This window comes from Podarcis vaucheri (assembly GCF_965113315.1).
Source record: "Podarcis vaucheri genome assembly, chromosome: 1".
Lineage (NCBI taxonomy): Eukaryota > Metazoa > Chordata > Lepidosauria > Squamata > Lacertidae > Podarcis > Podarcis vaucheri.
Genome location: NC_138759.1, coordinates 3,252,050 through 3,267,193, shown reverse-complemented (window position 1 = coordinate 3,267,193; position 15,144 = coordinate 3,252,050).

Sequence of the window (15,144 nt, the reverse complement as noted above, 5' to 3'; positions counted from 1 at the left end):
TTGTATCTCAATTTAGCCAGCTCTGCGTAACCAAGCTTTTTTTTTTTTAAACCTCCCGCAAGACTCCTTGCACTCTGCTCTGCTTCCCCTTTCTTCCCACCCAGAGCAGTCCTGCCCTCTGCCTGCCCCTCAGAGTTGGCGCATCACCCGGGGCAGGGTCTCAGCCATGGCAGCACCCTCTCCTTCTCCTTGCCTGCTCTCCAGCACCTGCTACGAGCTGCCCAAGGGAGGAGGCTGGCAGCAGCGGCCAGGGAGAGGCAACAGGGCGCTGCCTTGCAGCCGAGGCGTTCACAAAGTAAAGGAAGGATTGAACTCTGATTAATAAGAATACACACAGAGGCTTGAAACAGCAAGACTCTGGGAAGGGTGCATATAATCATGTCTGCCTCCACCCCTTGGCCCAGGTCGTTTTATTCACAAAAGAACTTTTTACAGAGTGTTCATAAGAACCAATCAGATGTCTTCTAAGCATTTCAACAAACCCACGCGGGGACAAAGTTAAACTACCAAAACTAATTAGGCACGGGGTAAAATCCCCGCGACGGGGTGAGCTCCCATTGCTCAGTCCCTGCTCCTGCCAACCTAGCTCTTCGAAAGCACGGCAAAGTGCAAGTAGATAAATAGGTACCGCTCCAGCAGGAAGGTAAATGGCGTTTCCGTGCGCTGTTCTGGTTCGCCAGAAGCAGCTTAGTCATGCTGGCCACATGACCCGGAAGCTGTACGCCGGCTCCCTCGGCCAGTAAAGCGAGATGAGCGTCGCAACCCCAGAGTCGGTCACGACTGGACCTAATGGTCAGGGGTCCCTTTACTTTTACTAAACAAATAACATTACTACAAAGAAGAGCATTTGGCAACCCCGGAGGTCATAAACAATATACATGATAAGGAGGATGACCAGGAGGACAGCGATCATTATCACCTTCATGTGAGATCTGTTTCCTGGCCCCAAGATTAACATCCTAAGATTAACATATTAGAAAGCTACCGTATTTTTCGCTCTATAAGACGCACCAGACCACAAGACGCACCTTGTTTTTGGAGGAGGAAAACAAGAAAAAAAAAATTCTGAATCTCAGGAGCCAGAACAACAAGAGGGATCGCTGCGCAGCGAAAGTAGCAATCCCTCTTGCTGTTCTGGCTTCTGGGATAGCTGCGCAGCCTGCATTCGCTCCGTAAGACGCACACACATTTCCCCTTACTTTTTAGGAGGGAAAAAGTGAGTCTTATAGAGCAAAAAATACGGTACTTCAAAGAAGCCTGCCCACTATCTTTGATGACCCAGGATGCCTGCCTGGGACAACGGACAATGTACGTGACCTGTGAAGCAAGAGAGATGGAACAGGGATGCAGAGGTGTGGATTGATCAAGAATCATATCAAAATAGTTTAAACCCAGTCAACGCAATGCTTTCATTGCTGACGCAGATGGCTTACTCTATATTTGTTATAATTCCTCATAGCAATCCCACCTGATCACTACATCAGTGTCTACTGCTGCTGCCACCTTCGCTGTGGACAAGCGCCGTCTCACCCTCCTGCTGGTGGGTGAAATGGGAAGCCAGGAGTGTCCCTGGGCTATCAGGACACTTGGAAGGTATGCAATTAGGAATAGAAAGATCTCAATCTTGACGTGTGCGGATGAGTTAGGGCTCCATGCTCTGCTCTGACTGCGCCTCAAAATCCCCCTCACCTCAAGGGGCATGCAAGGTCAGGATCTGCGATTTAGAGTTAGCATGGAGCCTCTGGGCTGGGCAGGCCTGGTACGACTGCTAAGCGCCTGGCTTTCTGTCTCTGCCTGGGCAACTGAGGAGGGTCTTGGGCTGGAGAATTGAGCGTGCTGCATTTGAGCTTGGAGACGTCCGTCATGACTCAGAGCCCTAGAGAGGCTTCTCTTCCTCCTCCATGAGGCTGTCTAAACCCCAAATAAATCCCTTCCGTGCCCCTTTGCCACTTGGCAAGCCCAATTTCTGGCACAGCACGAGCTGCTCAGTTATTTGAGTCCCAGCCAACCCCAATTGACATCTCCCTTGTTGGAGTTTAGCAAGCGGTAATTAAAATACATTACCGTGGCACTGTGGGTTAAACCAATGAGCCTCTTGGGCTTGTCGATCAGAAGGTTAACAGTTTGAATCCCCGCGACAGGGTGAGTTCCCGTTGCTCGGTCCCTGCTCCTGCCAACCTAGCAGTTCGAAAGCACGCCAGTGCAAGTAGATAAATAGGTACCACTCCGGCGGGAAGGTAAACGGCGTTTCTGTGCGCTGCTCTGGTTTGCCAGAAGCGGCTTAGTCATGCTGGCCACATGACCCGGAAGCTGTACCCTGGCTCCCTCGGCCAATAAAGCGAGATGAGCGCCGCAACTCCAGAGTCAGTCACGACTGGACCTAATGGTCAGGGGTCCCTTTACCATTTTCTTCCGTCTATAAGACGCCCCCATGTATAAGATACCCCCTATTTTGGGGGACTCTGATTTAAGAAAATGGGGGAAGATCTATCTTTGTATAAGACACCCCCAAATTTTGGACACTATTTCTAAGGGGGAAAACCTAGTCTTATACATGGAAAAATACAGTATTTAAAATCAGGTTATGTTCATGGCAGCTGTTGAGGAAAGTTGGAGAGTGTCTCTCTTACTTGCGGAGCTTTTATCTCACCCAACCTGCCTCCCTCACCACACACACACACACACACACACACACACACACTTGCCGATGGCACCGGGAAGCTCAGAGCAAGACTCTGTGAGGAAATGCCTTTCCACCAAGCAGATGGCTGGAGAGCGGCTTTGTGGAAATACCAAGGGTGGGGGAAGAACATTATTTTGCTGCAAAGGACCCTGTGCTTGTCCGTTCAAGCTGTGGCCGGGTGAGCGCAGGGTGTTTAATGGACTCATCCTTCACCAGCAGCTGCCTTTCCCATACAGAGCCCTAATGAGGTGTTATTCAACTCCTGCGGAAAATTGGGCCATTGCAGCGGCAAACAGCTAAGGCTGTTTGTTGCTGGAGTTAATTGCTTCTCTTTGACGGTTCCTTTAATCACGGCCTGCTTTGGAGGCTATTAAAAAAGGGGCGAGGAGAGGCTGAGAACCACCCCGATCCTGTTCATTTTGCACAAGGATATGAAAATTGGGAAGACGCCTGCTTCTTGGGAGAAAAGCAATGACAAACCTAGACAGCATCTTAAAAAGCAGAGACATCACCTTGCCAACAAAGGTCCGTATAGTAAAAGCTATGGTTTTCCCAGTAGTGATGTATGGAAGTGAGAGTTGGACCATAAATAGACGGCTGATCGCCAAAGAATGGATGCTTTTGAATTCTGGTGCTGGAGGAGACTCTTGAGAGTCCCATGGACTGCAAGGAGATCAAACCTCTCCATTCTTAAGGAAATCAGCCCTGAGGGCTCACTGGAAGGACAGATCCTGAAGCTGAGGCTCCAAGACTTTGGCCACCTCATGAGAAGAGAAGACTCCCTGGAAAAGACCCTGATGTTGGGAAAGATGGAGGGCACAAGGAGAAGGGGACGACAGAGGATGAGATGGTTGGATACTGTTCTTGAAGCTACCAGCATGAGTTTGACCCAACTGCGGTAGGCAGTGGAAGACAGGAGTGCCTGGTGTGTTCTGGTCCAGGGGGTCACAAAGAGTCGGACACGACTAAACGACTAAACAACAACAACAACTTTAGCAAGCAAATTCTTTCACATTCCCCTTTTAAACACACAGCAGGTAGCTGGCTGCAGGCTTGTGTAAGCCTCTCACTATTAGGTTCCTGGTAAATCCCCTTATATCCCTCTTCAAAGAAGAAACATGCCACAATCTTGTTTAAAGTATACAAAAAAGTTTACTCACATCATCAGTTCACAGTTGGATCCCTGAAGGCAGACTTGGTTACAAAGTATATACATGTGGAACTATCCCGTACGGGAATAATCCCAGTGTCCTCTGTTGGCTGGAAGCATGTCTAGCTAAAAGCTGCTCCAACGATGGAAGAAGTCAAAAAGAGAGCGTGCTGCGTGCCTTGTCCTTTTTGTTACCTGGACAGGTAAGGTCACTCCCATCTCTAGTGACATGCAAAGGAAGTATGACTCCCAGCCAGGAGGAAACAGAAAGTTTTTGACTGGCTGGACCAAAATTCCCTCGCATGTCCACTCTAGGAAAACAAGGAATGTTGTTCTTGACTGCTACTTACGTATCACACAGTCTTATATTATTAAGTCCATATTAAGTCATCATTCGGTTGCCATAGGAATTTAACATAGGATGGAAGGATGAATTGTGGCTGTATGGATTCTATACTGCCCTGAGATCTTTTGATAAAGGGCGGTATATAAATTGGATTAATAAAAATAAAAATATAAGCCTGCCCTTCACCAAATGGTTTCAAGGGCGCGTTACTAAAACATCACAGGCAAAGCAAGTACAAATTATATGACAAGCTGATTATTTTATTTAATTTTACTTATATCCTGGCTTTCTCCTGCTGTGGGACCCAAGGAGGCTCTCAGCGTAAATCAAAACAGATAATTAAAGCTGAAACACACACAAGAAATATAAATAAAACCCCCCACAATTAATTAAGCAAAATCCTATTAAAAACAGCGCCGGAAACCACTGGAAATCGTTTTTATTTATTTAGTTATAAAAGTATTTCTAGGCTGCTATTTCATTAAAAAAGCAAAGCCACTTCACTTGCAAAAATAAATAAATACATAAAACCATATCATAAAAACCATATTAAAAAGTTAAAAACAGACATCAATTAACCATTGTTGAAAAGTGTACTGATTGCCTGAATAGGCCTGGTGGAAAAGGAATTTTTCAGCAGGTTTAAAAGTTTCCAGTGTTTCAAAGTTGGCGCAGAAGGTGCCTGCTGAATCTCTAGTGGCAGAGAGTTCCACAGGGCTGGACTGATGACACCAAAAGCTCGGTTTCTCATCAAATGATCCTCACCAACTTGGTGCCAATGGCACTGCTGCAGACGATCTCAGCCAGGCATAGGCAAACGGCCCTTCAGATGTTTTTGGGACTACAACTCCCATCATCCCTAGCTAACAGGACCAGTGATCAGGGATGATGGGAGTTGTAGTCCCAAAACATATGGAGGTCTGAGTTTGCCTATGCCTGATCTCAGCGATTGTGCTGGGACAGAAGGGTTTAGCAGGGACCCTGGACACAAGTTGTTTCAGGACCTTTTAGATAGATAGCAAGCACCCACATTAAAAGTTAAAACATTTAAACACACCCCCCAACACCCCCAAGCCATAAAAGCGAGTGGTTGTGTGACCCCCAAAGACCCCTCCAATTGTGATGGAGTTCTAGCAAGGATGTCCCTCCCAGATTGCAGGTTTTCCAGGAGTGTCCCCACAATTGGTACCCCAGAGAGGGCTGGCCCTGGACAAGGGATGGAGCCTGTCTGAGATGGGTGGGTGAGTTTTCAGAGGAAGTAATAATAAAAATAATATTTATTATTTATACTGCGCCCATCTGTCTGGGTTTCCCCAGCCACTCTAGGCGGCTTCCAACAGAATATTAAAATACAATAACCTATTAATCATTAACAGCTTCCCTAAGCAGGGCTGCCTTCAGATGTCTTCTAAAAGTCTGGTAGTTGCTGTTCTCTTTGACATCTGGTGGGAGGGTGTTCCACAGGGTGGGTGCCACCACCGAGAAGGCCCTCTGCCTGGTTCCCTGTAACTTGGCTTCTTGCAGGGAGGGAACCGCCAGAAGGCCCTCGGCACTGGACCTCAGTATCCAGGCAGAATGATGGGGGTGGAGACGCTCCATCAGGTAGCTGCACTTCCTTTCCATTTGCTCCTTTCGTTTACTGTTCTGTCAGTTTTATTCCTCCTTGGCAGCCACTTCAGCTCTGGAAGAAGGTGAACCCCTTTACTGATCACTCGATGAATGGTCTGGGAGAATGATTCTCTGACATCAGCTTCGTTGGACTGGTCATGTTGTGCGGATGCCTGATGATCGTCTTCCAAAGCAACTACTCTGTTGTGAACTTAAAAATGAAAACCATAATGCTGGCGGTCAACAAAGGAGGTATGTTCAGGTTTTGCAGCTCTGCGAAGGGTGAACTACAGTTCCCATGATGCTTTTTGGAGTGGAGATGTGCTTTGAATGTACCCAACCATGGTCTTTAAGGTTGCATTTGCCCAATGCAAAATACCATGCCTTTCCTTTTCTGGACAAACTTCTTTGCTCACGGAGGAGGTGAACGAGCTGCTTTCCCCCTGCAATAATAATAATAATAATAATAATAATAATAATAATAATAATACCTTTATTGTCATTGTACAACCTGTGTACAATTAAATTAAACGAGCCCAGAAGTTTCAATTCCTTGTGAAAGAGTTGCCTGTCGCCTCTCCCCATCCTCTCAGCCTTTGGATCAGACCCAAGGCCCAAGTCAATCGCGGCAGCTTTGCAAGCTACCTGGTGCCTCCACCCCTGCTGGGCGCTGACGCGCTCCGCTGCCATTCAATTTGGCTGGGATTAAGCGGGCAGGTGGTTGGCTGCGCCAACTGCTTGCCATGCCCTTGCAGAACTGCTGTGGCGGAAACACCTTCTCTGGTCTTGCATAGCCGGGCAATGAAGGTCGGCTGTTGGGCAAGAAGTCAGTGTCCTTGCCATGCTCCTTTTAAATAATATTTTATTAATTTCCCCAAAATAACAAAAGTAAAATAGCAACAATACAAATTCATAACCAAACCTAATAAAATTGACTTCCCCCATGTCCCTTCCCTGCTTCCATTACAGTGGTACCTTGGGTTAAGAACTTAATTTGTTCTGGAGGTCTGTTCTTAACCTGAAACTGTTCTTAACCTGAAGCACCACTTTAGCTAATGGGGCCTCCTGCTGCCGGCGCCGGCGGAGCACGATTTCTGTTCTCATCCTGAAGCAAAGTTCTTATCCCGAGGTACTATTTCTGGGTTAGCGGAGTCTGTAACCTGAAGCGTCTGTAACCTGAAGCGTATGTAACCCGAGGTACCACTGTATTTATCATCATACCGCATGTCCATTGTAAATTAAAAAAACACATTGATATTACTTATTGTCCATTCATAATGTCATTACAAGTAGTTCTAGAATCCTGCTAATGTATTAACCTATGTACATTGCTTCTGTATATATGCAATGAAGTCCTTCCAAACGTCTTTAAATTCATTGTCATCTCTTCCTCTTAGTTTCATTGTCAATTTTGCCATTTTAGCATATTCCATTGGTTTAACTTGCCAATCTACTTTTGGTGGAACCCTTTCTTCTTTCCAATATTGTGCTAACAGTATTCGTGCGGCCGTCTTTGCGTACTTGAATAAGTCCTTTTGTAATCCTGGTATAAAGGTAAAGGTAAAGGGACCCCTGACCATTAGGTCCAGTCGTGGCCGACTCTGGGGTTGTGGCGCTCATCTCACTTTACTGGCCGAGGGAACTGGTGTGGCCAGCATGACTAAGCCGCTTCTGGCAAACCAGAGCAGCGTACAGAAACACCATTTACCTTCCCGCCAGAGCGGTACCTATTTATCTACTTGCACTTTGACGTGCTTTCGAACTGCTAGGTTGGCAGGTGCAGGGACCGAACAATGGGAGCTTACTCTGTTGTGGGGATTCGAACCGCTGACCCTCTAATCAGCAAGCCCCAGGCTCTGTGGTTTAACCCACAGCGCCACCCACGTCCCTAATCCTGGTATATCCACTCCTATAATACGTAGTAGGAAAGCTTCCATTTTTAAAAAAACAAAAGTTATTTTAAACATCTTCTTCATTTCATTATAAATCCTTTCCCAATATTTCTTGATGATTTTACAATCCCACCATCCTTGCCACGCCCCTTATGGGTTCACCACCTCCCAGGGGCTTGTCTTCCCCGTAACCTCTCAGAGATAGCAAACAGGCCAAGCTCACCCAGTGGGTTTCATGCTGTTTGAATCCGGGTGCCACAAAACAGGATGGCAGAGATGAGGACAAACGCCTTGGGGCTTCACCCTCCACCTTCCTGTCTCTCCTTCTTTCCCTTTATTCTCCCCTGCCCGCCCGTGAGAAGACAGCAAAGCCGGCAATGGCTCTGACAGAATATGCTTGAGATCCGTGCCTGATAACAAATGTTGGAAATGTAAAGAGATTGAAGGTTCCTTCTTTCACCTTTGGTGGACGTGCCCAAAGATTAAGGCTTTCTGGGAAATGATATATAATGAAATGAAAAAGGTATTTAAATATACCTTTCTTAAGAAACCAGAGGCCTTTCTCCTGGGCATGGCCGGCCAATTGGTGTTAAAGAAAGACAGAACATTTTTAATGTATGCTACAACAGCAGCAAGAATAATCATCGCAAAGTATTGGAAGACACAAGATCTACCCACCTTGGAAGAATGGCAGATGAAGGTGATAGACTACATGGGACTGGCAGAAATGACTGGCAGAATCCGAGACCAGGGAAAAGAGACAGCGGAAGAAGATTGGAAGAAATTTAAGAACTACCTTAAGAAACATTGTAAAATTAATGAATGTTAGAATGATGCTGGTTTAGAAAATAAGTGGATTACAGTTTTAAGGATTAAGTTAAAAGAAAAGAAAGGTTAAAAATTAGATAAATTTAAGGGTGAGGATTTGCTGAATTAAAATTTGAAATTGGAATGCAGAAAGGGGAGGTATGAGGAGGTCGGAGAAGTAAGTTATAAGAAAATAAGGGTTTGAAATCATACTTGTTCTTTTTGTTTGTTTGTGTGTGTTTGTATTGTTGTGTTTGTCTGTATAATTTGTGAAACTTTAATAAATATTTTATAGTATAAAAAAAGAGATCCGGTGGGGCACAGTGGTGAGACTGTCGGACTAGCCCCTGGGAGAGACCAGGGTTCAAATCCTCCCACAGCCATAAAGCTCAGTGGGTGACTTTGGACCAGTCACTGCCTCTCAGCTAAACCTACCTGCCAGATCAGCCTCCTGGATCAGGCCCATGGCCCATGTAGTCCAGCATCCTGTTCTCACAGTGGCTAACCAGATACTTGGGCAAGCCAGCAGGCAGGATTCGGACACAGGAGCAACTCTCTGCTCTTGTGGTTTCCAGCAACTGGCATTCAGAATTTCGGCTACCAAACCGCGCCCTGCTAATTCTAGATTGCTTATGAGCAAGAAAAAAAAAGCACAACACCCACTAGCGATCTGTGGGGGAACTTTCTATAGCTCTCCATTTGGAGAACTGTCCGTTTATTCCTACTCTCTGCTGCCTGCTGCTCAGCCAGTTCCTGTTCCGGAAGAAGACCTTTCCTCTTATTTTTATGATTTTTACAACGCCATCTAGAATTTATGAGTGTTTCGCAAGCATGATGATTTCAAACGAATACGGTAAAAATAAAAAGGTAAAGGACCCCTGGACGGTTAGGTCCAGTCAAAGGCGACTCTGGGGTTGCAGCGCTCATCTCGCTTTCAGGCCGAGGGAGCCGGCGTTTGTCCACATACAGCTTTCCAGGTCGTGTGGCCAGCAGGACTAAACCATTTCTGGCCCAACTGGACACTGTGACAGAAACCAGAGCGCACGGAAATGCTGTTTACCTTCCCGCCACAGCGGTACCTATTTATCTACTTGCACTGGTGTGCTTTCGAACTGCTAGGTTGGTAGAAGCGGAGAGTTCCTCAGCCATGGTGATATATGAAATGGGCTATCCCAACATTTATTTTGGGGTTCAGGGTTAATGGAAACAGGGATTTTCCTTTCTTTTTAGCATTATGAACTTTTGAGCAAATAGGTAAAAGGTAAAGGACCCCTGGAAGGTTCAGTCATCGTTGCTGCAGGAAGTATCACTGCTCTGTTCTAAGTGCACAGGGATAGACTTCAGGTGCTCCGTGGAGTGCTGAAAGAAACTCTTCATATGCTCAGAGGTACTTTTTCTTTTAGATATAATGTTGCTTTGTATTGTTGTATTTAAAAATTGGGATTGGCTTTTCCAGCCCAACTCCCCGTCAACGGACTCTGTGTCTCCTAAGTCAGTTACTAGTCACAGAAGAATGGATGGAGGCAGGAACCAGTCAAAGCAAGGCAAATCTTTATTTTTCTGTTGCAACAGAGTCCCCTCTCCCCCTTGCAAGGGGCTGGGGACCCAGAACAAAGGCGTGCAAGAACTTTTAAAGACTAGACATCTCCCAGCCCCTTAGCCAAAGACCACCCAAAAAAGCATCATCTATCCATCCATCACGTGGTCTCCAACAGAAATTTGAGAGTGAGTGTCTTGTCTCCTGTCTGATAAGTTACCTGATAAATAATGGCCACTGATTGCATTACTTGGGCTGTCTGGCCGTTTCTTTGAGATGGTAAATACTTCAGTTCTTGAATTCAGGTCACAGGCCCACCCTAGAGAACTATTGGGAAAGGTTTCTCCAATATCTTTCCTTCTCCAGAGGAAATATTTGCAGTCATTAGGAGAGCCTGGATGGCTTTTTGGGATCGTTCTGTGTGCTAAATTAAAGTGTAATTTTCTCAGGGACTATTTCCTAAATTTTGAAGGGGGAAGCACAGCTTTTCTGTGGAGCGTGTCTCCCTGTCTGCTTTGTGTGTGCACCCTAAAATTTCTATAGCAGCATCTTTGGCTTTAAGGAAGGGTGGGGCCAACGATGAGAAGCCTGTGCGGCTGAAAGGTCTAAGTCTCTGCAGGAGAGGCACCCATTTCATTTTCACTTCTGGCCCTCCAGAAGCGGTGATTCCTGAGGTGCAGTTGCCTGGAGCATATTATTCTGGCCTTCGTTTTCTTCCTTGCTGCCTGCGAGATGCTGCTCTAAAGCGCGGCTCCTCTTTGCACTTTAGAAAAGCGCTTCCAGCAGAATTTATGGTAAATCTGAAACTTTTTGAAAGATGGGCCAGGGGGCTGTGAGCTTCCTGGGGCCTACAGGCTAGTTAAAAGTTCGGTGTTGGCTGTTCCTTCTCTTTGCCTTAAGCAAATCTCCCCATCTCCTTCAAATATTTGGCTGAAAGGGAAGGGACTTGGACCAGGTAGTTGGGCTTGTCTGGTGGGATGGGTTAGGTATGGTTTACATTTGTACAGTGGTACCTTGGTTATCAAACAACTCGGAACCCAAACGCTGCAAAACCGGAAGTAAGTGTTTCAGTTTGCGAACTTTTTTCAGAAGCCGAACGTGCTCTATTTTGAGTGTTACACTTCCGTTTTGAGTGTAATGCTGAGGTCTGTCTGTTTTTGCTATTTATTTTGCGTTTTTGCGGCTCTTTTTTTGGTGACCGTGTGGAACCCAGTTCAGCTACTGATTGATTGATTGTGTGACTGCAGTACATTGTTTACCGCTTTCATTTTATGGATCCATGGTCTCATTAGATAGTAAAATTCATGTTAAATTGCTGTTTTAGAGGTTGTTTTTAAAAGTCTGGAATGGATTAATCCATTTTGCATTGCTTTCCATGGGAAAGCGCGCCTTGGTTTTGGAACACTTTGGTTTTGGAATGGATTTCTGGAATGGATTAAGTTTGAGAACCAAGGTGGGATTCAAGAGCTTTTAGAGTGTGCCCAGCAAGCCTTTTAAAGGCGAGAGAGCGCCTCAGTGGGGGTTTTCTTTTTTGCTTGCTTTGTTTGTTAAATTCAGGCCCCTCTTCTCCTCCAGACTGAAGCTCCCCTGCTGCTCTCCATAATTTCTGAAGGTGGAATCTCTCCTCTTTACAGTTAGCTGAGAATAGCTTTCATGGTGTTAACCGCTTACCTTTCTTTGGTCTTGCGTATTTGGGGCAGGAAGCTGCTCAAAATCGGTGTGGACTAGTAACTTGTTTGGAAGGCCGATTTAGAGCCGGAAAGGAGCCACAAGGACTGGGTAGTTTAAAGCTCTCTCTAAACATCCTCCGTCCAGTTTACTCCTTCCTTGAAAATCTTGCGGGGGGAACCTCTTTTTAAAAGGGCCAGCTTTTAAAATTGTTGTTCAATGAAAAGTAGTCACAGGTGGCTGTGATTTGTAGTGGAAGAATGGCAATGGGGGCAAGACAGCGTAAGAATCCTTTTCCTGTTTGGCTGTTTTGCTGCTCCCAACGCCGCCTGCTGCCTATTTCCCTGCTCCGATTTCCTTCTCTCCTGCCTGCTGTTCCACCTCGCAGGGGTGTGCAAGTCTAGCTGAAGGTCCAGTCAGCCCTTGGCTTTGAAACTGGAGATGTTTGTTGCTTTCCAGGCTGGTTTCAGGCAGAAAAGCTCACCAGGGGCCAGGGAATGAGCAGGCCAGTGACCTCTGGGTCGCTGCCTCTTCTCCTGACCTCAGCATGCAGTTGATTCACCTCTGGCGATTGCCAGAACAGCTGATCTCCACGATGGGGCTCATACATGCTCAGTGGCAGATCATCTGTCTAGCAAGCACAAGGTCCCAGATTCAAGAGACGCCTGCTTGAAATTTGGGAGAGATGCTGCCGACCTGTGTGGGCAATATAAGGCAGCTTCCTATGTCATTTACTGTGGAAGAACAGCCACAATAAAAAAGGTTGCACCTGTGAACGGAACCTCTCGCAACCATGTTTTTCCTGACTTTATTTCAGAAATCAGAAAATCTGACTTTCAAAAACTCAGTGGAAGAGCTGTACGATTTCCTCAGCTGAAGGTGGCTCGTTGTTTTGATATTCCGGCTGATTAGATTTCCCGGGATGCTTGCCAGTATTTCTGATTATTATTTTTTAATGTAAGCATGATAGAAATTTGTAAAATTACGCGTGGCGTGGAGAAAGGTTTTTCTCCCTCGAGAGCTCATAGACATCGAATGAATTTGAATGTTGGGTAATTCAAGATAGATTAAAAAGTACCTTCTTTGCATAATATGTGATTAAACTGCGGAACTCCCTCCCACAAGAGGCAATGATGGCCACCAACCTGGACGGCTTGAAAAGAGGATTAGGCAGATTCATGGAGCAGGAGAGGGCAACTGATGGTTACTAGCCAGGATGGCTATGCTCTGCTTCTTCCATTGAAGGCAGCATTGTGACGCGGCAGCTAAAAAAGGCAATGCAATTCTGGGCTGCATCAATAGGAGTATAGCATCTAGATCAAGGGAAGTAATAGTGCCACTGTATTCTGCTCTGGTCAGACCACACCTGGAGTACTGTGTCCAGTTCTGGGCACCACAGTTCAAGAAGGACACTGACAAACTGGAACGTGTCCAGAGGAGGGCAACCAAAATGGTCAAAGGCCTGGAAACGATGCCTTATGAGGAACGGCTAAGGGAGCTGGGCATGTTTAGCCTGGAGAAGAGGAGGTTAAGGGGTGATATGATAGCCATGTTCAAATATATAAAAGGATGTCACATAGAGGAGGGAGAAAGGTTGTTTTCTGCTGCTCCAGAGAAGCGGACACGGAGCAATGGATCCAAACTACAAGAAAGAAGATTCCACCTAAACATTAGGAAGAACTTCCTGACAGTAAGAGCTGTTCGACAGTGGAATTTGCTGCCAAGGAGTGTGGTGGAGTCTCCTACTTTGGAGGTCTTTAAGCAGAGGCTTGACAACCATATGTCAGGAGTGCTCTGATGGTGTTTCCTGCTTGGCAGGGGGTTGGACTCAATGGCCCTTGTGGTCTCTTCCAGCTCTAGGATTCTATGATTCTAAGTATTTTTACTTAATTTCTCGATTTGGGGGGGCTATGCCCACTTAGAGTCACATTTGCATCCATTCCCCCGCCATTGAAGAGCAAGGGAATTTGCATTCAGGACTCGTTGGTGGGGAAAGGGAGTGTTATTATTAACGCTTCCCTTCAACAATGCTCCCAATGAAAATCAAAATTATATTATGGCATGGCATGGCGGTAAGAGTGTTGGCCTGGTAGTGGACGGGTAGCCTGTGCAAATCCTGCAAGCAAGCTATTTTATGCTGGCAGTAGTTTGTGCCCACAAACAACCTCCTTGCCACACAATGCCCCCTGGCTGCAGCCTCCAGGGTTGCCCCACACAGAGCGCATTGCAGTCATCCAACCTTATGACTGTGGTCAAGCTACCTCGATCCAGAAGTGGCCATGGCCGACTTGCAGGCCAAAGCCTTTATCTCATCACCGGCTGCCTTTGGCTCCCAGGCCGACTGCTGCAGAGGGTGCCTTGGGCGATCGAGTGGTTGATCATTAGCTCCCGCTGCGGGTCCAGAAGCAGGGACAAAGTTTGTGTGCCGTTGTTTGCCAACTTTTGCAAAAGGTCACGCCGATATGCGTGTCCCAGCAGGATGGAGACATGCGCAGCTTAGCACAAAGTCGGCAACAGAGTCTGAGAAGAGAGGGAAAGGTCTTCCCGAGAGGTGAAAGCCAAGAGAGGAAGATCTTTCTTGCTGATGGTTGGTCCACCCTGGGGCGAGGACAGAGCAGGGAGTGCCTGCAATGAGATGGACATGCTGGGGAAAATGGAGGGGACAAGTGTTATTGCAGCAGTGATGGGAGTTGGCCAGCCTGAATTGGGTCACCGGTCACCTGGCTGGTCCGCTGTCTTCTCCGATGGATGTTAGAGGTGTGACAGGGGCTGATGGTGGAGTCGTCTTCCAAAGGGAACCCCCCCACTTCAGAAGGTTTGGGACCGTGCCTTGGGTCACCAGAGAGGGCCCATAGGATTATGAATCTTAGAGCTGCAAGGGAGCCCTGAAGGACATCTGGTCCAAGCCCCTGCAATGCAGGAATTGCAGGTAAAGTATCTCTGACAGGTGGACACCCAACCCTGTCTGAAAACCTCCAGTGAACTGCAGGGCGTCTTGTGCTCCCCTGGGGAGCAAAGGTCTCAATTTTTTTCAGTGCTTTTCTGGGAAACAGCCCAGCAAAGATACTTCCCAGGTAAGCCCTGCCTTCATAGAGGCCTGACTGGACGAGATTTACAGCATCGTCCAAATTTCAAGGAAGCCCCAGTGAACCTACTCCCAGGTAGCTGGCTATGTGAGAACAGGATGCTGCGTGATGGACTGTCGGCCCGATCCGGAAGGCTCTTCCTGTACGTTCTGAGGGGATCAGAGCTCTTAGTTTCCAAGACGTCAGAAACTATTGTCACAAAACTTTGTGGGGTGGGGGGAAGCAACATTCACCGTGACAGCAAGTGACTTGGTTTTTTGGGTTATTGTTTAAAGGGAAAAGAGTCAGTGGGATCTGGACCATGCATACAGGAGCGCAGAGTACACGCAGGATGGGACCTTGCCAATTTATGGGCTGTAGATCTCTT